This window comes from Pseudorasbora parva, chromosome 1 (genome assembly GCF_024679245.1).
Source record: "Pseudorasbora parva isolate DD20220531a chromosome 1, ASM2467924v1, whole genome shotgun sequence".
In the NCBI taxonomy this organism is placed as follows: domain Eukaryota; kingdom Metazoa; phylum Chordata; class Actinopteri; order Cypriniformes; family Gobionidae; genus Pseudorasbora; species Pseudorasbora parva.
This window is the reverse complement of record NC_090172.1, coordinates 38,604,711-38,630,543: the sequence shown is the minus strand read 5'-3', so window position 1 is coordinate 38,630,543 and position 25,833 is coordinate 38,604,711. Positions and strand designations below refer to the sequence as shown.

At 38.0% G+C, this 25,833-nt stretch overlaps 1 protein-coding gene, 1 long non-coding RNA gene and 1 other non-coding gene across 4 annotated transcripts in view; 2 read left to right on the top strand and 1 right to left on the bottom strand.

Moving 5' to 3' along the window:
* Positions 1-25,833, top strand: part of fto (FTO alpha-ketoglutarate dependent dioxygenase) — a 174,996-nt gene that overhangs the window by 11,888 nt on the left and 137,275 nt on the right. The gene's annotated exons all lie outside the window — the stretch shown is intronic.
* On the bottom strand, positions 5,054-10,175 carry LOC137084370 (uncharacterized). 2 transcript variants are annotated; one of them, XR_010906754.1, is made up of 8 exons: positions 9,933-10,175; positions 9,741-9,809; positions 9,582-9,646; positions 9,147-9,249; positions 6,746-6,849; positions 6,543-6,623; positions 6,383-6,464; positions 5,054-5,392 (listed from the first exon to the last, which is right to left on the bottom strand). It is a non-coding gene; the product is annotated as an uncharacterized lncRNA (long non-coding RNA). The 2 variants fall into 2 exon arrangements; XR_010906753.1 differs by having other exon boundaries at positions 9,741-10,174.
* trnat-agu (transfer RNA threonine (anticodon AGU)) lies at positions 12,227-12,301 on the top strand. Its single transcript has one exon. It is a non-coding gene; the product is annotated as a tRNA-Thr (tRNA).

The following is a 25,833-nucleotide window of genomic DNA, read 5'->3' as shown; positions in this document are numbered from 1 at the left end:
TTCAATATTGTTTCTTCTTAACTGGCTGCTTTATGAGCTTTTATATTATTTTTATAGTCTAAGATTGTAATAGGTTTTATGAGTCATAGGGTGGGATTTGTCACTGACACTAAAGATTTTTCCTTCATTCTAATTTTTAGTTTTCGTGTTCATCCACTTATTGTGTTAAAATGTCACTTGAAAGAGGTTATTTATTCTTGGTCATGCATGCTCAAGATCGAATCACAAAAAGGTGAATTGTCAAGGTGAATTGTCAATATGCATTTGAGACCCGAAGCAATCTGAGTGAGAAGCCATCTTTTTTCCTTTTGTGAGCCATGTCAAATGCAGCTATATTTTATGCTGTTATTTTTTTGTAGTGCTAGCCTGGATGCCAGCCGAACTTAGCCCTGCCCACACAATTTTTAGGTCGGGCGGTTCGGTCTGGCCTTGATCCATAGAGGAGTAATTATCTCCGAACAGAAACTGTTCGGACCAATGAAATCATCAGGGCGGGCTTTAGCCGATGACGGACAGATGATAAACAGTAACGTAATCATGCACGTCATCAAAGGGGCTTGGATTATATTTGTTCGAATCCTAAACGGAGAGCTTGTTTATATGCAATCACCATCACAATTTCTCTCAGAAATGAGTTGAGTAAGTACTCTGTGTTTCATTAAATTATTTTATTTTTTTACAACACCGGCAAAGATCGTGTATTCCAGCCTGATTTCAGCACGCGTGCAGGCAGGGTTGCCAAGTTTTTACAACAAAACCCGCCAACTACTAGCCCTGAACAATAGCTTCTCGGGGGGTTCTCCGGGGGAAAAATGGTGTTTGGGGGGTAAAATGTGTGTTATTTTGGCAAGGTTGCCTGCTAAAATTCGCACTCATGGGTCAATATATCACATAATAGTCGCTACAACCCACGGAAAAAACACGGACTTGGCAACACAGTGCAGTTGAACTCTGTTGACATTTGACAATGCGTCGCTTCGTTGATAGGTATGTCTATTCAATTGAGGTATTTCCTGGTTCGGTTGAAACACGCCCCATAATCACAGCCCAATGGCGCAGTTTCAAAATCATATTCTGACTAGAATTGAGTATGACCATGTCAGGCTAATGTAGTGCAGTAGATTAGCTTGGATTTATATATATTTTTTTCACATTTGTGTGGCCAGCTATAACCAATTGGTTAACCCCAAGGTCCTGTTTACAGCTGGTAGTAAGATGCGTTTTCACTTCTAGAAGTTGTTGAAAATGCAGTATACAGTATTACTTTCATGGTGTAAACTCTCATGTAATCGAATGTGTTTGAACAACCACAAAAGTCCACCTGCTTTCCACTGTACTACTAATGCGTAAACATTATGGGACACATGCTAGCCAGACAGGATTTAAACTTTGTCAGCTGAAAACGCAATATCTTCTCAACATTCTTGATTTCTAACATGCACTCACACATTTGGCATAGTTTTGTGGCTGTCAGAGCAGAAGCGAAAGTTGCTGCTCTCCCTATGTTTTTCTTCGTCTCTGGTCATGGTCATAAATTGTGCGAGCTTATTTTGTCCATTGGCTCAAAAGATCTGAAAAAGCCCATAGACCCTCCCCTCGAAGGATTTAGGACAGAAGTGGTTGAAAGTAGACAAAAGAGATGGATTAAATAGTAGGTGTAAAATGGAATGTGTCATCCTCATAGTGGTGTGCGATAGAATAAAAATATTGTCTTTTTTTTTCTTTTTTCGGTTATGATATGATGTGTGTTAGGGTGTACTACTCACACTAGTCTAGATCGCTTGACTAGTGTGATCTCTCTGTCACAGTTTTTTTAACCGCCCTTGGCCCACTTGAAAGAGGTGGGCCAAAGCATGGTTCAATCGCGCTCGCACTCGGGCTCGGTACAAGATGGCCGTGCCTAGTGTGAGTAATGTGCAAATCATTTAGTCATTTATTTAACCAATTTGTTCATATTGACTGATTAATTGAATAGACGCAAAATGGTTTTGCTGAGGATTTGTTTGGAACTATTTTCATCTGTAAAATGGGGCATATACTAAATGTAATTCACTTAATTGTTTAAAAAAATAAATAAATCAATATCAGAAAAGACAAATACTATACCACCATTTTTACTACATTTTAACACGAGTACATCACACCGTGAGATCGCAAAATTAGGGAAATGTATTAGGGACACTCAATGTCAGGTTGCACATCGTTAAAACCGTTATGATATTGTTGACGATATATATGGCACACCCCTACAGCCTTGTCTACGTGTCATCCAAACGACCAAAATGCATCTTAATACCAGGTGTAAACAGGGCATAAGATTCTTGACGTAAGGCCCAAACGTGCCTCAGTCAGCTCTATGGCTCAAGGGGGAGGTCTGGCACATTCAAAGGGGTTGGTTTGGCAGCTATTGGCTTAGTAGTGGTGATGTATAGTCAATAATCAATGTGATCAATTACAATAGGATCAGAAAAGCTTTGAATAAACATAAGATTGACCTTACAACCCAGACTTCATCAGTTTAGTATTGGGGCTTCCTTTCTAATTATTTATGTATTATTATATATTAATAATTTAGCCTTGTGATCAGTCTTCTCATTATATTCATAGTCTTTTATCATATTTTATAAATATTTATAATATTTGTATATTATTATAAGTACATTTTCTTAGAATGTTTTGGATTACATAATGCAGTAACGTATAATGTCAAAAAATAAGAAAAATCACTCTATAATTTCCATCTGGCTGCTCCACTGAACAGCAGGCCCCTTCTTTGCTGTTTATTTGTGAATTTATTTTCTTGTGTAATAGCTCACCTTTTCTTGTAAAGGGAAACTAGCTAATGGCAGCCCTTTGCCCAACATCTGCTTCCTATTGCCAGTCCAAAGTCCCTCTTTCACTGGAACTACAGGAGGCCACTTTCACTAGAGCCTGTAAACACTAACTCTTAATTTGTACATCATAAGTTATGTTCTAAAAATGAGGGGAGTGAAAGTGGGCCTGAGCACCTGGTGTGTGTGTGTATTTGTGTGTGGATGCCCAATGGGTGACGAGGCATTGCCCATAGTTGTGCCAGTTGGAAGGCTGTGCTTATGTCTGCATGCGCCAGACAGGAAAATGTATCCTGCCCTGCCAACCTACTGCTGGGTGTGCATAGGCAATGGATTTAGAGAGAGAAACAGGCGGATTTAAAGGCTTCTCGAATGAATTTAATGGATTTGTCTGCTGTTGCATAATAATATATAATATATATATACACACAGTGAGGGAAGTAAGTATTTGAACACCCTGCTATTTTGTTCTCCCACTTGGAAATCATGGAGGCGTCTGAAATTGTCATCTTAGGTGCATGTCCACTGTAAGAGACACAATCTAAAAAAAAAAAATCCAGAAATCGCAATATTTTTTTTTTTTTTACTATTTATTTGTATGATACAGCTGCAAATAAGTATTTGAACACTTGTCTATAAGCTAGAACGCTGACTCTCAAAGACTTGTTAGTCTGCCGTTAGCCTTTTAGCTGCATAAAGACACCTGTCCACCCCATTCAATCAGTAAGAATCCAATTACTAACATGGCCGAGACCAAAGAGCTGTCCAAAGACACTAGAGACAAAATTGTACACCTCCACAAGGCTGGAAAGGGTTACGGGGAAATTGCCAAGCAGCTTGGTGAAAAAAGGTCCACTGTTGGAGCAATCATTAGAAAATGGAAGAAGCTAAACATGACTGTCAATCTCCCTCGGACTGGGGCTCCATGCAAGATCTCACCTCGTGGGGGCTCAGTGATCCTAAGAAAGGGTAGAAATCAGCCCAGAACTACATGGGAGGAGCTGGTCAATGACCTGAAAAGAGCTGGGACCACCGTTTCCAAGGTTATTGTTGGTAATACACTAAGAGGTCATGGTTTGAAATCATGCATGGCACGGAAGGTTCCCCTGCTTAAACCAGCACATGTCCAGGCTGTCTTAAGTTTTCCAATGACCATTTGGATGATCCAGAGGAGTCATGGGAGAAAGTCATGTGGTCAGATGACACCAAAATAGAACTTTTTGGTCCTAATTCCACTGAACGTGTTTAGAGGAGGAAGAATTATGAGTACCATCCCAAGAACACCATCCCTACTGTGAAGCATGGGGGTGGTAGCATCATGCTTTTGGGGTGTTTTTCTGCACATGGGACAGGGCAACTGCACTATATTAAGGAGAGGATGACCGGGGCCATGTATTATATATACATGTATTATATCATACAAATAATAAGTTAAAAAATTATACATTGTGATTTCTGGATTTAAAAAAAAAAAGATTGTGTCTTGCACAGTGGAGCTGCACCTACGATGACAATTTCAGACCCTTCCATGATTTCCAAGTGGGAGAAATTGCAAAATAGCAGGGTGTTCAAATACTTATTTTCCTTACTGTATACAAAACTTTTTTTTTTTTATTGAGATGGGCGGATTGATCAATGTTTTGGATGCTCATTTTGCATCAATGGAATTCCTCTCATTAAAAATATTTTTCCAAAGTGCTTTTTTTTAACCCAGTAATCTTGTTTTATCAGCATGAAATTAATGCATTAATGCAAAAATGAAAATGCCGTTATTTACTTAGCCTCATGTTATTCCAAACCTGTATGACTAAAATCAACACCAATAGAGTTAATTTCAACACTTTAAAAGTGTATATATGGGAACCACCCGCAAAGTGTTAATTCAACACTTTTAAAAGTGTTGCCTCTCACAACACCCAACTCGGTGTTACAATAAACTCTAATAGAGTAAAATATTAACACCAATGCAGATAACAACAACACTGTTACAGAGTTAAGTGCAGCTTTGTAGAAAACACTGGCAGAGTTCAAATTCTACACTGTTCTGGTGTTGACCTAACACTTCAGAAAAATGGAAATCAGTCTATATATATATATATATATATATATACACATACATGCATACACACACACACACACACACACACACACGCTGTTCATTGTAAAGTAAAAAATAAAGAATGCAAAAAGTTGTTTTAAACTAGTTCTTTATTTAAAAGCAAGTCCATTTACATCACAGAAGGTTAACTTTTAAAATAAATGATGAAGGCATAATATATGCATTTCTTTCATAAGCTATTAAAGCTGCTTATAAGTGTGTAATACTTCAAGTCCTGCATGTCAGTGAATATATGTCCTGTGTCAGTGAAGTTGGTTCAGTACCTTCAACTTTGCAACAGAACAGCAGTACTTGAGTCAACACAACATTCAGCAGATGAAAAAACAGTCACAGGATATCTGTGGATCAGTTGTGTCCAGTTGCTAACAGTGCAGTTCAGTTGTGGTTTCATATGCAGAGCAGGAAAAGCTGTGTAGATCCAACTCTCTGGAATCCTGGTTCCCTAAACAACACAATACCAGACTAATTACAATTAATACTAGTTGTATTTTATAAATACAGTAAGTTTATGGTGCAAAAAGTTCAATCATCTTGGACTTTGGTGACTCAACCAATAAACTATTTTGGTTAGAATTGACTGATTTCCAAGTACATTAAAGGCTTACTTCATCCAAGTTACTTCTGTTATTAAATTACTCACCCTCATGTTGTTCTTAACCCGTAAGACTTTTTTTCTTCTTTTTTTCCATATTTTTAATAATATCTAAGAAATTTCTGTCCTTTCATTTACAGCCTATTCAGCCTCCACTTCCAAAGCCTAGAAAGGTACAAAGGAAATCATAAGTGATCTATGTGACTCCATGGGTTTAACCTCATTTTTATGAAACAAGAGCTTTATTTGCTCAAAAAATCTCAACTCCATTTATAATATATATATATATATATATATATATATATATATATATATATATATATATATATATATATATATATATATATATATATATATATTTTGCAAACACGGCATTTGCATAGTTTAATGAAAATGTATGTTAAACCACTGGAGTTGCATGGAGTACTTTAATGATGTACCTTTATATATTTCTGTGGCTTGAAAGTGGTAGTTGCATGGACTGTCTATGATTCAAAATGCGCCGAGGCTTAATGAAGCGATGTTTTGAAATCTGCCATGCCGTTATTTAGTTTTTTTTACGCACAAAAACTATTCTCGTCACCTCAGAAAATTATTGTAGAGCCACTGTAGTGAGATGGGCTTTGTAACGACATCTTTAGTGCCTTTATGGGTCTTGAGAGAGGAAATGATATAGGTGTCAATGAAGGCCTTTCTGAGCCATCGGATTTCAACACTAATATCTTCATCTGTGTCTGAAGATGAATGGAGGTCTTAAGGGTGTCCAACGACATAAGGGTGAGTAAATGATGACATAATTTTCATTTTTGGGTGAACTAACCCTTAAGAAATCTCACTTACTAGTCATCTGCTGGAATGATTTTTGTTCCCTTCTTCCTGACTTTGTGATGTTGGGGGCAGGTGATTTCCCAATCTGTTGAGTCTAAAATCAAACAGAAAATATATACCTGTCAAATCATGAAAACAATTAGTTTGACTCAAGTTATATGTTAAATCGTACCATCTCCAGACAGGTTCTAGTCTGTACAGCCTTCAAACACCAAGCCAGGTACCCTTTACTTGCTGCATCATAGAAATTCTCCTAAAAACACAAACAGCAAAAACAATACATTTAAACATGAAGGCATATCCAAACGTTAACCAAAAGTTAGTGATAATTAGCCTACATTTTGCATAAATATTTAGTCTGAAAGAATGACTTACCCATTCTAAAAGTATTGGTCCTCCAATAATAGTGACACTTTCAAGGGTATTGGTCTGCAGTTTGTGGAGTTGTTCTTCTGTTTTTCAGTCATATGGTAGGTGTGCTGGCAACGAGCAAAATATAGTTTGAGGATGAAGAAATACTTTAAACAGTCTTAAAGTATACACGTTTCATTAGTTTTAAACACAGACTCTAGTGCATCTATCCATTATAAAAGTGCATCTATCCATCATAAAAGTGCATCTATCCATCATAAAAGTGCATCTATCATCATAAAAGTGCATCCTATCCATTATAAAAGTGCATCTATCATCATAAAAGTGCATCTATCATCATAAAAGTGCATCTATCATCATAAAAGTGCATCCTATCCATCATAAAAGTGCATCTATCCATCATAAAAGTGCATCTATCCATCATAAAAGTGCATCTATCCATCATAAAAGTGCATCTATCCATCATAAAAGTGCATCTATCATCATAAAAGTGCATCTATCCATCATAAAAGTGCATCCTATCCATCATAAAAGTGCATCTATCCATCATAAAAGTGCATCTATCATCATAAAAGTGCATCTATCGTCATAAAAGTGCATCCTATCCATCATAAAAGTGCATCCTATCCATCATAAAAGTGCATCTATCATCATAAAAGTGCATCTATCCATCATAAAAGTGCATCTATCATCATAAAAGTGCATCCTATCCATCATAAAAGTGCATTTATCATCATAAAAGTGCATCTATCATCATAAAAGTGCATCTATCATCATAAAAGTGCATCCTATCCATTATAAAAGTGCATCTATCATCATAAAAGTGCATCTATCCATCATAAAAGTGCATCTATCATCATAAAAGTGCATCTATCGTCATAAAAGTGCATCCTATCCATCATAAAAGTGCATCCTATCCATCATAAAAGTGCATCTATCATCATAAAAGTGCATCTATCCATCATAAAAGTGCATCTATCATCATAAAAGTGCATCCTATCCATTATAAAAGTGCATCTATCATCATAAAAGTGCATCTATCCATTATAAAAGTGCATCTATCGTCATAAAAGTGCATCCTATCCATCATAAAAGTGCATCTATCATCTTAAAAGTGCATCTATCCATCATAAAAGTGCATCTATCATCATAAAAGTGCATCTATCATCATAAAAGTGCATCCTATCCATCATAAAAGTGCATTTATCATCATAAAAGTGCATCTATCATCATAAAAGTGCATCTATCCATCATAAAAGTGCATCTATCATCATAAGTGCAGGTATCCATTATAAAAGTGCATCTATCCATTATAAAAGTGCATCAATCCATCATAAAAGTGCATCTATCCATCATAAAAGTGCATCTATCATCATAAAAGTGCATCCATCCATCATAAAAGTGCATTTATCATCATAAAAGTGCATCTATCATCATAAAAGTGCATCTATCATCATAAAAGTGCATCCTATCCATCATAAAAGTGCATTTATCATCATAAAAGTGCATCCTATCCATCATAAAAGTGCATCTATCATCATAAAAGTGCATCCTATCCATCATAAAAGTGCATTTATCATCATAAAAGTGCATCCTATCCATCATAAAAGTGCATCTATCATCATAAAAGTGCATCCTATCCATCATAAAAGTGCATTTATCATCATAAAAGTGCATCTATCATCATAAAAGTGCATCTATCATCATAAAAGTGCATCTATCCATCATAAAAGTGCATCTATCATCATAAGTGCAGGTATCCATTATAAAAGTGCATCTATCCATTATAAAAGTGCATCAATCCATCATAAAAGTGCATCTATCCATCATAAAAGTGCATCTATCATCATAAAAGTGCATCTATCCATCATAAAAGTGCATCCTATCCATCATAAAAGTGCATCTATCATCATAAAAGTGCATCTATCTATCATCATAAAAGTGCATCTATCTATCATCATAAAAGTGCATCTATCTATCATCATAAAAGTGCATCTATCTATCATCATAAAAGTGCATCTATCTATCATCATAAAAGTGCATCTATCTATCATCATAAAAGTGCATCTATCTATCATCATAAAAGTGCATCTATCATCATAAAAGTGCATCTATCTATCATCATAAAAGTGCATCTATCTATCATCATAAAAGTGCATCTATCTATCATCATAAAAGTGCATCCATCATCATAAAAGTGCATCACCATAGACATTGATCTTTTTCTTTCTCACACTGTTGATCTCTAGTGTATAAGATCCAGCATCCATGGAGGGATGCATGCACTTTTTGCCTTAGTTGTCCTTTATTGTAAATAAATATTATTGATCAATATCTGTGCTTAAAGATATTTACCAATAATCTGCCAAGAAAAGCACTACAGTTTTCTATACCTTAAACATACCTTTTTGCTGCAGAACAGAAAGCATGGTCATCTGTCAGCCTTGGTTTCAGTCCAGGGGGGTGGTCAAAAATCAATGTTGATGCAGCTGATGAACATGATGCTTCTTAAGACAGAGACAGGTCAAAAGCAAATTAGGTCAACATTCATAAAACAATCCTGCCTAAAACTTTGTCACTTGATTTCGCAAAAAAATAGCTTTCCTTTGTTAGTAATATGAGTCTTTGAATCTGGAATTCTACCCAATAAAAATCATACACAAAGATTAAGTAGTGCAATAAGATTACAGTTCGGTGAATGAACTATAACGGGGAAGAGAAAGCATGTTAGAAACCCCCGTTTGATGCTGCTTCACCAGTGAGGCCAGTGATTTTTCCAAGACATAAATACATAATTATACAGCAATTATACAGATTATTATATGTGTAGAACACTTACTTTAGGTGTTTTCTCTGTTAAAAGCACACTCCGTGTCTCACTCTCAACTGCGTCACAAGCCTAGCCTGTAAGAAAGGTTTAGGCGCGTTTTAAAAGCGTTAGATATCGTTAAACGACGTCATTAAAAAAAACACGTTGCAAATTAGGCTAAACACTTACTTTCGTCGTTTCCCTCATAACGTGCAAGCGGCGTGCACCCGCCTCCTCGTCGTCAGTTCCATGTCACCACTCACGAGTCAAAGAAAATGCCGCATGTGAGAGGTTGTTTCGTTTAAGCGTGCAGAGCATTTAAATATCGCGTTAAATAAACATTTTATAAAATACATATTGTAAATGAGCTAAAACACTTACTTATGGCGTTTCCCTGTGAAAAAGCACCCGCCTGGTCTGCTCCGTCCGAATCACGTCAACGAAAATGCCTCTATGAGAGCTGTTTAACCGTGCACAGCACATAACTAGTTATAAAACAATATAATGCTATAAAATGGATACGTAAATGAGATGGAACCATAGGATGAAACACGCAATATCAGCGTTTCCCCTCCTTGATGTTACGCATCGCGAGGCAAAGAAAATGGTGTCTGTGAGAAAAAGTTCGAGGCTTGAGCTTGTTCCGCTGCCGAAATGTCCCGGATGTGGCTATACGCTCTGTCAGTGTTATTGATATTTAACTCTGAATATGTTCACCAGCCAGAGAGTGCGGTTTACACTAGCAGTGTTAATTCAACACCAGAAAATTAACTCTTTACTCTAAGAGTCCTTAACACCAAGATTTTGACACTGGAGATTTTGCTGTGTCACCAAAATGGTGTGGTTTCCATTGGTAGCAAATCCTGATCATTTAGATTAATTTCTGAAATTTGTCTTGACCATTACTGTGTATAATTGAGTTGACCAATGGAATTGGCTGCAGGACGGTAGGGCTGGGCGATATGGCCAAAATGTCATATCCCGATATAGCTCATTTGATATCCCGATAACGATATACATAACGATATAGCAATTTTTCTGTTAATTCAGTTTATGAATAGTCTATAAAAAATTGCAATGTGGAAATGCAGTTTGAAATGATATACAAAACAAATAAAGGTAGTATGGACTACATTTTTATTTTATTTAGAACCTTTTTTTAAAGCAAGACTGTTGGTAAAGTTATCACCGGCCTAGAGATGTTAACCGATGACCGTTTGACCGATGGCTGACCGTATCAACGTTAACCGATCAAAGTTGTTGGTTAAAATAAATTAAAAAGTGATCTCTAAATTAGGCTATTATAGACAGTGGACTAAACGCTACAGTTGGCCGTCTCATTCCAAAATCTTTTTGTGTGATTGAACATATCCCTCGCACTCAATTTTTCATAACTCGCCTGTTTGTACTTAATAAACCAATAAAAACATTTGGCGCGAGGTTACAGCGTTTGGGTTTGCGCGCTCACAAGGTTTGCAAAAAGTAAACACTCGAGGTTAGAGTCAGGGCAGACGACAGTATGAAGCTTGCATTTCGCTTAAGATGGGCTTACATTTGGAAATATATTACATCTTCATTTCAGTGGTAACACATAAGGTGTTGATCGTCTTTCTTTATTATTGTTAGTAGCACTACCTCGAACTAAAGCGGCGTCTCTTCGGAGCTGTCATTTTCTTAAATGAGCCGCGGCAATGATTCAAATGAGCTTCTAACGCTAGACAAACGCCTTTATTTACAATGCGCTCACCTTGTACCCAAACCATTTCGAAACTAAGGAGCCATTTGTCCTCAGATTACAAACAAGCTCCTCTGCGGCGCGTTTGCGGGACTCGTGTTTCGCGCTGTGGGGGATTTTAAAAAAGTGACGTGAGTGGAAGGGAGGCGGCAGCGCGTGTGTGTGTGTGTGAGAGCGAGAGAGAGACAGAGGGAGCGCGGCTCGCGGCTGTTATTTCAAATAGCGCAGCATATTTTAAACTAATCGGTTAACCGGTTTTAACCGGCTAATGAGGCTCGGTGGTCGGTCAAGAAAATTTTTAGTTTTCGCCATCCCTACACCTGCCATTAAAATATTTCAATATATGGATATATGGTGTGCCACGCGTAAAAGCCCGTTGCAGCGTCTGAGTCTGAAGTTTGTTTTGAGCGCTTATGCCACTATTCTGGCATAATTACTCTGAGAATTACCCTGGTCTGAACCGCGTCTACTACCGTCTTCCTCCACGTTTGTTTATGTATTGCAGCGTGTATGGGCAAGCCGTGGCGTGAGGTGCATCTTGACGTAAAATTCTGCCATAAACGCCTTATCGTGGCGTAAGCGATACAGCCTTATATAAAACGATAGACATTTTCTATCGTCCAGACGATATATTTCGTCATATCGCCCAGCCCTACAGGACGGGTTTGTCTTTTACCAATTTGGAAAATAAATCTGTGACATTTTTAGGCTTAAGATTGAAAATGAGACTTAGGTGATTGAAATTAATGCATCAGATGATCAAAATATGTTACTGCAGAAATGCTGTTAAAATATTTGTGTGTGTGTGCATATGGAATACAGGAGTTCCCAAAACTGAGATGATTGACAGTGATAACCATTGCAACATTGTGACTTCTCACATTTAAAGTCAAACCTGGATGACCCTTCGCTGCAAGTTTTCTGCAAGCTTTCGCAGTAAGCTTTCCTGTAGCTCAACCAGTAGAGCGTGGCGCTAGTAACGTCAAGGTCATGGGTTCGATTCCCAGGGAAAGCAAGAATTGACAAAAATGTAAAAATGTGTACCTTGAATGCAATGTAAGTCGCTTTGGATAAAAGCGTCTGCCAAATGCATAAATGTAAATGTAAGTTTGATTGACAGGGGATCTGACCAATCGCATATCGAATCTGCAGTTTTGTCCGACAAAGCAGTCAGAAGAGTTTGTAGCTTAACATCGGTGGACTTGAACTTGAAAAATACTGATGTCTTTCCGCAGTTGACTTGCGGTTGGTTTTCTTTTAGTGTTCATTCATGTTATTTGATGCTTAATTAATTAGAAGGAAGAGATGATCAGTTCACGGGCAGCGTTAACCGAGTCGCTACAGCCATTGCAACACATTGACGAGCCACAAAACGTTATTTATTGTTTAAATTTCTGTAAAAAAATTACAATTTAAAATTTGAGACTTTTTTCATATTGAAAGTAACTTGCTCTATCCTGTCTGTCGGTGCGTTGTCAGTGTCCTCTTTGCTCGCCGATGTATTTTCTCTATGTGAGAACGTGTGTGGTATGAGAGCCCCATGGCTTGTCAGACATAGCAACAGTAACTAGGGGACAGGTCTTTGCAAACACTCAATTGTTTAACCGGTTTGGAGCTGTTTTTCAATTAAATACATTCAATTTTTCGAATCGTTCGCTTGTCCTATAGTGGGAGTAAAGATTTTATCACTTACTACATGTCACTTTATGAATATTTGAGTAGTAAGTTATGGGTTCACAGAGCGGTACAGTTCTGTATGCAATTTTTGCTGTTTCCATTGTCAAATATTGTGAATGGTAGCCTAGTTTCAAGATTTTACCTAATTACCACTTTTTTGTCACCCTTCTGTCACCCTTCTGTTAGGGTACCTAGCACAGTGGTCTGGTACTAAAGGGTGGAGCTAGAACTGCAGAACAATGGTTGGTTGACAGGGAACCATCACTTGCATTTTTTTTTTTTTTTTTTTTCTTGCAGCCTGCAGCCTTTGCTCAAACAAAGTGTCTTGTGACAACAGCCACATGCTGAGAAGCAAGAACAATATCTGCTGTATGTCGTCCACTGTTGTTGCTTGTCGCATTCTTCTCTGTGTGAGAATGACGTCAATCGCTAAACCAGACCTATCTTAAGCGTACCATTGGCGGTGGATCAGGGTTTACAGTCCCCAATAATTGTACTGAACCGTTCCGCACTGCACATTGGAAAAGAGTCATTAAAATATGTGGTTGCCATTTCTGTAATTGATCAAACTCTTTGTGAACTGAACAGCAATTAAAGGGTTAGTTCACCCAAAAATGAAATTTATGTCATAAAGGACTCCTATGACTCCTAAATGGCTAACCTAATGTCGTTCCACACCCGTAATGATTAATGGTTATGAATCAGCAGCGGATTGATTCATGATTCGGATTGCCAGTATAATGTGATTTTAGCAGTTTGACACGCGATCTGAATCATGAATCAATCCGCTGCTGATTCATAACTGTTTAAATCTTTGAGGATTGAAAACATACCAGGAAGAGAAGACAGTGCTGAATAAAGTCGGGAGTTTTTGTGATTTTTGCCCCAAAATGTATTTTCGATGCTTCAAGAGATTCTAATTAGCCAACTGATGTCACATATGGACTACTCTGATGATGTTTTTATTCCCTTTCTGAACATGGACAGTAAAGTGTGCATACATTTGCATGCGCTCTCGGACTTAATATAAAATATCTTAAACTGTGCCTGAAGATGAGCAGAGGTCTTACGGTTGTGGAACGACATTAGGGGGAGTTATTAATGACATAAATTTCATTTTTGAGTGAACTAACCCTTTAAGTTTTTAGAAAAAAGAAGTGACATCCATATTTAGCTGTAGTATGTACATGGCCATTTGCTTTCTTCGCTCCATCACAACTTTGTTGGCATTTTTCTAGAGTGGCATCACCATACCAACAGGTTAAATGACACCTTGTCAAATGTCTAGTTTGTGATGCTCTTGTTTCAAGGTGAGGTGCAGGAGGAGTGAAAGTGAAAGCGCTTGAATGGCCACTGATGCATGACACTGGCCTCTCATTACTGTCTCCTCTGCCTCTACCAGCACACACATACAGTTTTGGTTGTGAGCGGTGGCCTATTGAACGCTCATTGGTATGCTTGTGGTAATTTTACTGTCAAAACTCCCTCTCTCTCTGTTCTGGCTGTCTTTCTCGCTCTCTCAGTCTCTGTGCCCCTGGTCATCCAGCTGTAAGTTCACCCTGAACTACTGTCAAGCACATGATCAGGGCTGCATAAAGAAAGCTGCTCTGTTTTGCTGTCTATCATATGCTCTTCTTCCTCCACTCTCTTTCTCTTTCTGTGTGTTTGTGATAGGGCCAGACCTCTCGTCTCTCCTGTTGTTTATTTAGATGAGATCAGCCAAGGTTGGTGGTTCAAGTTCAGTTGTTATGGTGATGAGCAGACGTCAGTGTCCTGTTCTTCTAGCGAGACTGGATGAATGGAACATTCAGAGCATTTGGTAACTGCAAAAGCCAAACTTTCTAAAAGTTAGATAAGTTTTAAACGTATTTAAAATGTATAATCCATGGCGTATAATCCAAGTCATTTTTTTCTTTGGAAATTTTATGCGTATACTTTAACACTTTAGAGCCTGATAAAAAATAAAAAAAATCAGTCTACAAAGGAGTCCCAACTCTTTCCCACTGTCAGACTATTTTAGAATTAACTTTTATTAATTAATGTTTGTTTTTTAAGATTTATTATTATTGATTAAATTACTTTTGGATCCAAAATAAAATTTGAGCATGCTCGACTTAAGTAAATGTATTTGATTCATGCCATACAATAAATGGGTCACAACACATCAGAACTACTAGTTTAGATATTTAATATTTCTTACACACACACACACACACACACACACACACACACACACACACACACACACACACACACACACACACACACACACACACACACACACACACACACACACACACAAAAAACCCAATATATTTGAAAACAATGTTGATGAATGTTCTTAACAGTAATTTGTAACATCACTCCTAATATTATGGTTATGGAAAAATAATGCTTTAGTTATTTGTACAGATGTACAGATAATGTGTATTTAAAAAAAAAAAAAAAAGTGTTTTTTTTGCTCTTGATTTTCTCAGTCACAGTTTGCATAAGTAAAGGAATTTGCAGAGTCGGTGTAACTAGATATAAAAATGTGAAAGAAACGCAAAATACTTATTCTAAAATGTAACCCAGGTGTTATGTTTTGGTGTAAATGTAAAACGTACCATTTTATTACAGCCTTGCAAGTTGTCTGAAGAGGTTTCACAACATTTGGCCCTAAAGAATAGCAAAACAAGTACATGCACTTACACACACTCTGCAGGCCATTGTCACAAACTTAAAGCTGACGTATACAGTAATCTTTGCTTATAAACAGCGAGATCAGTATGACACACACAGTGATTATGAACATAATCCTTCTCTGATACTTTCTTACTGTGTATGTGTGTGTTTGAGCGGTATATACGTGCCTAAACACATTTTTGCTTAATCGCATTGTCACACATAGTTTGTCTGACATTTTTCTCCATTCTTGGTGTGTGTGTTTTTGTGCAGCTGACATTCTGACAGGCCTCTTCGCCATTGACTGATGGCACATATGGATTGGACTAATCCAGGAACCTGGTTCCTCTCTCTCTCGCTCTCTCTCTTACATACACACACACACACACACACACTCGTGCCAAACACTGTCTTCTGTTCCTCACACTCAGACAGCTTCGGTTGGGATATCTCTGTTTGTAATGGCGTCCCCTGTTCCATGATGACAATGGGGATTAAACAGCAAGGTTTTTTTAAATGTATTTCTTCTCTTTTCCTGGTTCTGAAAAAAGAGAGCTTCCTTATCAGCTCTTCCAGGATCCACCATCATCCCTCTCTCCTCTCCTCCGCTGCCAATTACACAGCGGATCATTTACTTCAAGGGTATAAATGTTCCAACACAAGTATTAGCGAGCAGAGCGGAGTCGCTGACAGATGTACCAACTTTAATTCTCTACTTGTGTGTGTTTTTTTAAAACTTTAATTAATTTATGTATCATCCTTTCTTCCCTCCCGCTCATTCGTAATAATCTGAGTTGCCATGGCGATGGGGAGGAAGTGTCGCTGCTGTCACTCCAGTGTGTGTTTCAGTGGTTCAGTTAGCTAATGTATTCAGGAAGACTAAATGAGCGGTAAATGCTAGAAAATTGAGTCTGTGTGAATGTTTCGATGTGGGTCTCTGTTGGGACAGTGAGTGGGCTGCTGTCTGATGCGTTTCCTTAACTGAACTTATTAGTAGCAGATATAGTAATAGTATTTAATTTGTCCCTCTTTGTTAAAATTGTTTTACTTATTTTAGTTTTTCTTTGTTTATTTTTTGCTACTGCGACTCATTTAGTTTGGTAACATTACTTATTTACACATTATTTACTTAAGGCTGTGGCTATTTGCATTAAGTGCAAACAGCAACCAGCTTCTATTTACACTAAGTGAAAATAATATATTTTTTCAGCGATCAATGATATTTACACGTGCAAATAACTGTAAATGCTATTTACTAAGTTAAAATAGTGATATATTCTATTTACGCCATGTAAAAGTAGCAGTTCTTTGTCAAAATGAAGTATAAATAGCATCTAATTACAATTTACAAACTGCAGATGCATACTATTTTGCATACAAAATTTGCACCTCAGTGTTGTTTTACATTAACTGGATGCAATAATAATATAGTGTAATGATAGTATTTTACAAATTCTGCCCTCCACCACATGACGAGGAGGATTTCTGAAGATACTCGCAGTCATAGACACAACACAAGTGTAGTTGTTTTTTCTCATGTGTTCTACCCCTTCATTTTACAATACCAAAGGGGTCTAAAGTGTGGCTACACTTTATAAAAGTGGATGCGAGTCAGCAAAGTGCAACATATGCGATAAGAGGTGACCAATGGCGGCAGTGTACTCTCACTAGGCGCTCTGAACTGTGCCCAAGCGCGTTTGAGCCCAGAGTGCGGTTTGGTTGGGCCAGAGCGCGGTTCGGTTGGGCCCGAGCGCGGTTCGCATGCTGTGTGAGCGCTAACCGCCCCAGAGCACGAAACAGCTGAATGGTACTGTCATCATTACGACAGCAAACACCAAATTATTACTACTTGGATATACTTTTAGATTAAATCAAGTATTTAGGTTTATAACTGTCCTGTTATCACCTTTTTTTACCACCTCAGTTTGCGAGTAAAGCTGTATATTCCTTCATCAAAGTAGCTGCCTCCGTAATAATCATCTGATATGTGCAGTGTAGTCAAGTGAAAATCGCTGCACGGCATAAATGATAAATCTATTAGGCAGTCTATTAGTAAAAGCTCTTTTCTTCTGTTCTTCTTCAAAACAAAAAGTTGCATCATGAATGAAGCAAGCATGTGGCCCGGTATGTCAAGTGTGAGTGCAGGCCAGCGAGGGAGAAGGGATGGGGGACAATCGTGCTTGGGGAAATACTTGACAGATAAGTGTTATTTCTCTATTTAAACCGAATGCATCCCCATAACTTTGCATACCACTTTAAGAACGTTAGCTTGTGCTGCTAGTCGGTTGCATATATTATCGAAAAAAGTATTGTTAGGAACCGGTATCGAAACTAATGTGTCGAAATTGGCACCGGATCGAAAGATTTCGAGCAATACCCAGAACTTCTTAGCACGCTGTCGCATGCTGGAGAATCCTTTATTTGTTGGTTCATTGCAATTTGGGATCAGACATGTATGGACCAGGACTCCCAAAGCCCAACGTCCTGGGGCTGTGTGTTTTCCAGATGGGCTACCAAAACATAAGTATGTTGGCAGGCCAGTGAATATAACTGCGATGGTGAGAATGATAAATGGTGAAATAACATTACTTACATTACTTAAATGGCTAAATAACATTACTTTCTTGGCGTGAGTGTGTGTTTGGGTCGCAATTATATCCACCAATCAGGCAGGCCAAGTAACAAAGTTAAAAAAACTAACATTCCAATCAATCGTGGGTGGATGAGAGATAAGTCGTTGTGTTTGTTTGATAAAGTGAGAGATTCCCTGTGAGAGAATCATTCCTAGTCATTGGTGTTTACTTCCAAGTCTTTAGTGTGCCCATCAAAACCGAGCGTTTCTTGAGAAAGGCTCAAAACCAGGATTGAAAATAGCCTATTACTTAATCATTATGATGTTTTTGAATGTAAAAACCACACAAACAGCAGCCATATCACCCTGTAGCCCAAGACTGGTTTCCCACTGAAGCTAAGCAGGGCCGAGCCTGGTCAGTACCTGGATGGGAGACCAACTGGGAAAACCAGGTAGCTGCTGGTAGAGGTGTTAGTGAGGCCAGCAGGGGGCGCTCACCCTGTGGTCTGTGTGGGTCCTAACACCCCAGTATAGTGATGGGGACACTGTACTGTCAAAGAGCACCGTCCTTCGGATGAGACGTTAAACCGAGGTCCTGACTCTCTGTGGTCGTTAAAAATCCCAGGATGTTCTTCGATAAAGAGTAGGGGTGTAACCCCGGCATCCTGGCCAAATTTGCCCACTGGCCTCTGTCCATCATGGCCTCCTAATCTTCCCCCTATCCTGATTGGCTTAATCACTCGGTCTCCTCTCCACCAATCAGCTGGTGTGTGGTGAGCGTTCTGGCGCAATATGGCTGCCGTCGCATCATCCAAGTGGATGCTGCACATTGGTGGTGGTTGAGGAGATTCCCCCTTCTATGTAAAGCGCTTTGAGTGCCTAGAAAAGCGCTATATAAATGTAATGAATTATTATTATTATTATTATTAAACGTCATTAGTTGACCTCAGACAACAGTATAAAAAAATAACAAAAGCCAGTTCTTGACCCCTTTAAATGGATGCAGCCTTAATGGGACCATAAACACCCTCCCTACCACTAACCCATACCCAATAAATACTTTTATTAATATTAAACATTTCATTAGGCACTTTTAGAACATTTTCTTATTTTTTATTGAAAGGAAATGTCTTTCAGATATGTAATGGGAAAGAGTAAGCTCTGCAAAAGATTGTTTCGACCCGGCCGATCATGTCAAAAGCATGTTCCATGAGCCTTACACTCTACATTACTGACAACACTACTGGAGACGTTTAAAAACATGTCTTTTTTATATTGTTTGGGCTAACCAGGCATTGTTAGGCAGAGCTAGTACGAGTTGCCAACAAGGCACACTATTTGCACTTGGTGTAAATACACTTTGTAATTTTACAAAAAAAAAAAAAATGGAAATACTCCATCAAACGTCCAACATTAGTTTTTGAAACTTTGTGTATGTTTAGGATGGGTGTAAAAAGCTCAGTATGCATGAAACAGCATTTCACCCCCCCCCCCCCCCCCCTTTAAGTTACTCTTTTAAAAATATTTTAAAAGAAACACCAATATTTTAAATTATATAGTAATAGTTCATATTAGAGTTATTAATATTTAAGTCCAATGAATGAAGCAGAATGAAGCATCAATGAGCATAAGATTATTCTTTACATTTTTTTCCCATTTGGGCTTTTATAAGCACAAATGTTTTGCATTCTGCTGCAATGAGGTTTATTCTTGAGTGATTGGTAAATTAGCATTTTGCTGATTTTTGTTTGTTCGGTGTTGGTAAAACGTCCTAAATTTAATTGCAATTATATGTAATTGTGGTTTGTGAGCAGGAAGAAGACTGTTACATTATGTGTCAGTGCACCATTAGTCCTATACACACACCTATAGTGAGTGTGTTGAAATGAGAAAGCAAGTTAATGGTCTAACTGGCATTGTTTCTCGTGCGCTATCATTAACTTAGTTTTTTCCCTCTCTGTCAGGATTTGTGACAACTTTTCTTGTGTTGATCAAACAGTGCAGTGACACCTGATTAGCCGTGTGTGTTTGTGTGTGTGTGTGTGTGTGTGTGTGTGTGTGTGTGTGTGTGTGTGTGTGTGTGTGTGTGTTGGAGTAAGTTTCCCCTGTGCTAATTAAACGTGCACCTGGCCTGTCAGCTCAGAGAGGAAGCAGAAACTACTCATGTCATGCTATTGCTTTTTGTGACACTGTCCTGACATCTCTTCAATGGACTCTTTTTACAGACTGTGATGTTTCAACAGTTATTAACATTTTTAAATGTAAAAAAATATACTCTGTGTTCAGGCACTAATTTGAAAAAAATAAATAAATACTATTACTCTGAGGTTGTTTGTTATGCAAGGGCTAAAGATGTGACTGTACATTTAACACTAAATTTGCAGTAATCAATCTCTCTGGTTGTCCCCTTTTCTATGAAACACTGTACCCTGGTGTTCTTGTATTTTATACTATAGTAAAATACTGTAAATCTAACTACACTATTTAATTTTGCTGTAATATATTCAATAACACAAATTATTGCTTCACATCAACATGCATGTTTCATCTCTTACATTTCATAGCAGAACTTCATTAAAATATACAGATTTGGTAGCATATTAACCATAATTAATCAATGAACAAAATGCAATTAGAGCAATACCAGTAAAATCACAGTATTATGCCAGTGGAAATAAATGTTGAAATATATGTAAAAAAATTTTTTAAAGAGTTAAAGTACTTAATTTTTAGCAGTATACAACAATAACCAGTGAATACATATTATCTTGAAACATATTAACGAAACAAAGAAAAAGGTCTTTATCGCAATGAATCGTCGCGTCTCCCTGTTTGCCAGCTCCGCTGCGGAAAATGAACATCCTCTCTGATGTTCTTACAGACATTTATTAGGTAAAACATATGTATAATAACATTGGTATTAAACCAAATAGGCTATTACATGCGTTTTAAAGTGGACCTACCAATTTAACATAATCGTAGGCTTTTCGTTATCACAACAAGCCTCTGCCAGCGCTGCTGCGAGAGGAAAACACTAGTTAGCACAGCTTTAAACCGGAAATTAAACACAAGTTTGCTCAAATATTCTCAGGGAAACGTACACTGTACAAAAATCCAGGTCTCCAATTGAAAATTCTCAAGAGACTGATCTAAATTTTTCAGTTCAATTTAAATTCTGTCAATTGATGAAATTCAATTCGGCCAACTGAAAAATTTAGATGTGGTCTGTCACTTGAACATTTTTAATTGAAACCTGAATTTTCCATGAGAATATTTGAGCAAAAGCATTTGAGTTTTTTTTATTTTATTTATTTTTTACATTGTATCAACTATACCATAGCTTTACATTTTGCAAATAACACCACAGCAATTCATTATGTCAGTGTGAAATAAACAGTTATGGAAATTTAGAAATTAAAGTTAAAGCTTCAATCTCCTCTTGAAGTTTCTGTTGGTGCCTCAGTGACCACTTCACCCAGAGAAGCTATCAATCTCAGCTGTCTGATCGCTACACTAAACCATCATAAGCGTAACCACTAACCACTAAACCTTCATAAGCGTACTGTTGGCAGTGGAAACGCTAGCCGGATCAGGTTTATGTACTGTACTGAACCGTTCCGTACAGCTCTGTGGAAACTAGCCATTGGTGTGGTCCAGGTATTCCCTACATTGTCGAGAAAATATCCTCATATATATGGACAGCAAGATCTGGATTTTTTGATTTGACGGGGACAATTTTAAGTCCCCTTGGGCAAAATGACTTGTAATAATAGAGCATATGAATTTCGTTCTGAAAATGTAAAAAAGAAGAATGTTTTCTGTTAAAGTGAGGTTAAGAATTTTAATTTCAGTACAGTAAAAATCATTGTGAAAAGTCTTCATAGCACGCACGTGCACACTCATGCGTTTGTTTTTGTGAATAGTGGGGACATTCCTTAATAGTTTTTATACCATACAAACTGTATTTTCTATTCCCATACACGTCTACCCCCTAATCCTTAACCTAACCATCACAGGAAACTGCACAGTTTACTTTCTCAAAAATACCAATTTTTTTTTTATAAAAAATAAATAAATAAATAATAATTCTCTATGATCTATACACCTTTTGAAAGATGGGGACATGGGGAAATGCCCGCATGAAATGACTCTCTCCTTGTAATACCCATGTCATTATACACATTTGTGTCCTCATAACACACACACGTTTGTTTTGTGACATATGGGGATATTCCATAGGCATAAAGGTTTTTATATTGTACAAACCGTATTTTCTATCCCCCTACATTGCCCCTACCCCTAAACCTACCCATCACAGGACACATTCTGCATTTTTACTTTCTAAAAAACCTCATCCTGTATGATTTATAAACATTTTGAAAAGTGGGGACATGGCCAATGTCCTCATATTTCACCCTCTCCTTGTAATATATGTGTCATACCCATGCCATTATACACATTTGTGTCCTCATATCACACACACACACACACACACACACACACACACACACACACACACACACAGAGTATGTGTTTGAGTGGCACATCCTTTACTCTCCACAGGACCATAATTCACTCCCACCCAGATGACTCCTCCGCTTGAGCTGGTTTGACCACTGGTCATGTGGTGTTACGCGGGTCAGTAGGAGTAATTATTTCTAGCCGCTGAATACACACTGAAGATGAATAGTTTTTGAAGAGGGTGTAATGTGTGGCTGACCCATGCTGACACATGGTTCATCCCGACTCTACAGCTGTGATTTATCCCCTCGGTGTGTGTGTGTATTAACCAGAGGAGGCTGACAGCACTCTTAGCTTCACTTCCATCTTCATCATGGAGCACAGGAGACAATTGGAGAGAGAGGCTAAAGGGGATGCCGTTGCACTCATCATCATTTCTTCATCTCTCTGCTGCCTCATATAAGGCACTTATTTCTGATCTCTGACATCCAAAGCAAGGCAGATGCTGAGACACTTGTAGCCCTCAGACAGTGCACCTTGTTTTCAGATAAAACATGATGAGTTCATCTAAAGCCCTAGTTTTACTATTTGATTTAAGTAATCCAATCATAAGTGGGCAATACTATGCAGGTGTAAAAAGGTTACATTCATACTGCAAGTTTTGTGCTTAATTCTGATTTATTGCTCCAATCCGATTTCTTTGTGTGTCTGTTCACACTTTTTTATAAGTGTGACTTATATTGGATTTGAGTGTGAACTGGTGACAGTTCTGATGATGCAGATGAGGATGAGAAATAGAGCAAAGTTTATCTCAGTTTTCTTTGTAAAATAGAAATAAAAATGCTTGTTGGCATCTGGATTTCCAAATTGTTGTCTGGAGTGTCAACCACAGCAGACCTGGTGAAACACAAACTGAGAACTGTTTATGTTTCACTTACCATGGTGGAGATAAGTGAGCTTTGTCTCCATGGCCGGCCATGACAAGGGAGCTATGCACTGTAAACCCGGATAAGTCGAATCTACTTAAAAAAACCAAGGTAACTCGTTGCCTTAAATTTTTTAAGTAATGAAGCATTAGTTGAATAAGTGAAGTGGACTGCCTTCAATGTACTTAAGCCCATAATGGAATGGAATAGAAGATTTAAGTTGAATGTACTTATAACTGAGTTACAGTAACTGAAGATACTTAGTTTAAACAATCATCCATCTCATGGAAATTTGTATTAATATTTCAAAACTATTAATAACTGCTTTGACAACCACAGCATTAAACTCTGCATGAGATCAGGGATTCTGCCAATACATTATGATGTTATCATCGTCAATGATTAAACAACATCACTTGATATTTTCTCTTGACTTTGTGTTCCTTCCCAAATGTGTCTCTCAAACACAAAGCAGCCAGAGAAACATTAAATTATTATTATACAGTCAAGGGTCAAGAGCCCAACTAAAGCAAACACTTATCTCCATCATGGTGACTTCCAACGAAACTATTATTTTCATTAAAACAGAAATAAAGTCAGTCTGGTTAGTTATAAGTTAGTTCACATATTATTATTATGTTTAGTAACTTACGAATTTTTACTTACCGATTTTAAGATTGCACACAATGAACAAGTCTCCATCTTAATTTAAATCAGCAACAAGAAAAGGACCGCCTTTTGTAAATGTCCTCCAATCAGTGAATTAGTTCTTGTTTCCAGACAGAACTCCTTGCATGGCCAATCACATCAAAGCAAGACCAGAGCGAGCTATTTTAATTAATTATGATTTTGAGTTCATTCAACTTGAAATCTTAAGTTTATGTATTTTGTAGGATAATAAGTTATACTAACTTATATTTTTTGAGTTTTTGGACTAAACTAGTAATATTTAGTCAAGATTACTTGATTTGTTTAAGTAAAGACAACATTAGGGTTTACAGTGTGGTCATCCTCAGTGGCTGTGATGTCAAATGTCTTTGGAAGTTGGTGGGAGTCAAATGTCTTTGGGAGACAGGCTAGAGAACACCGCTGGACTAGACTCCAGAGCCACAGAAAATGAGATCCCATCAAGGGATGCAGGAGAGAACCTCTTCTTCCTCCTTTTCCTCCTCCTTAATGCTGGGGATCAATGTGGTGCGCAAACTGAAGGAAGTGGAGGATTTTTGGCAGAGCTGAGCTCTGGGGCTGGAGCAGACTTAAGACAGGGTAAACCTACAGGATCGACTTCACTGGCCCATAACAGGGGATCGGGTATGATTTCACTGGTCGTGACAGGAGCTGGCAGGCATAGGGAAACAGACCCTTCTCATTGCCACCCGTACAGACTTTTTTTGCAGGGTTTGTCAAAATTCTTCAATCAGATCCATTCTTGTAGAAATGGTTCTCCTGGACCTCGGTATGGGAACTCTGAAGCTGACTCCTGGGCAAAAAGGGACTCTGAACTCCTGAGCTCACATTAGGAGTGAGGCATGACTTGGGAGGATTTCGAGACGGGTAGCGATGACCGCTGCTACCTGGAGGACTGGAGTAGACTGGGGTGGTTGTGACTGAGGAGCAATGGTGTCTTCATCACTAACCTCACCCAATGTATAGGGAGAGCCACAAATCCACAGCACTATGCTCAAATACTGCTATACAGTGAAGTGTTTGGGCTCCCAGCTGGTATCCAGATAGAATTGTCCAATCCACTTCAAAATGGGTCCATCAACAAATGGTCCTCCCGGGTTGAAAGGTGGCTATAGTGTATAAATTCCTCGACATATGCCTCAATTCTGCAGCTATTCTGAAAAATGAAGCATAGCACCTTTCCCACTGGGTCAATTTTAATGGTCTGGTCTTCTGTCAGGAGATATTAGACTCGAGACAGAGATGCTTTGAGTTAACAACTCAAAGATTTTTATTGAACATTGTCCAAAACAGGTGAATATAGACCGCAAACAATGCACAGTGCAAGTATAATGCTTCAGTCTTAGGTTTGCAGGAGATGACAAACGATGTAACTCCCATCAGTGCCACTTTTGCTTGCAGTCTGAACATAGCAGTGTCTTGTGAACCACCAAGTGTCTAGAGGAAACGCATGCATGTTGAGGTTTATTTATGGTTTGTCACTTATTTCAGCATCGCTGCATTAGTTGAAGAAGTTGGCATTCTGCTGTGTTTGTCAAAACACAAATTTGACAGAACCTG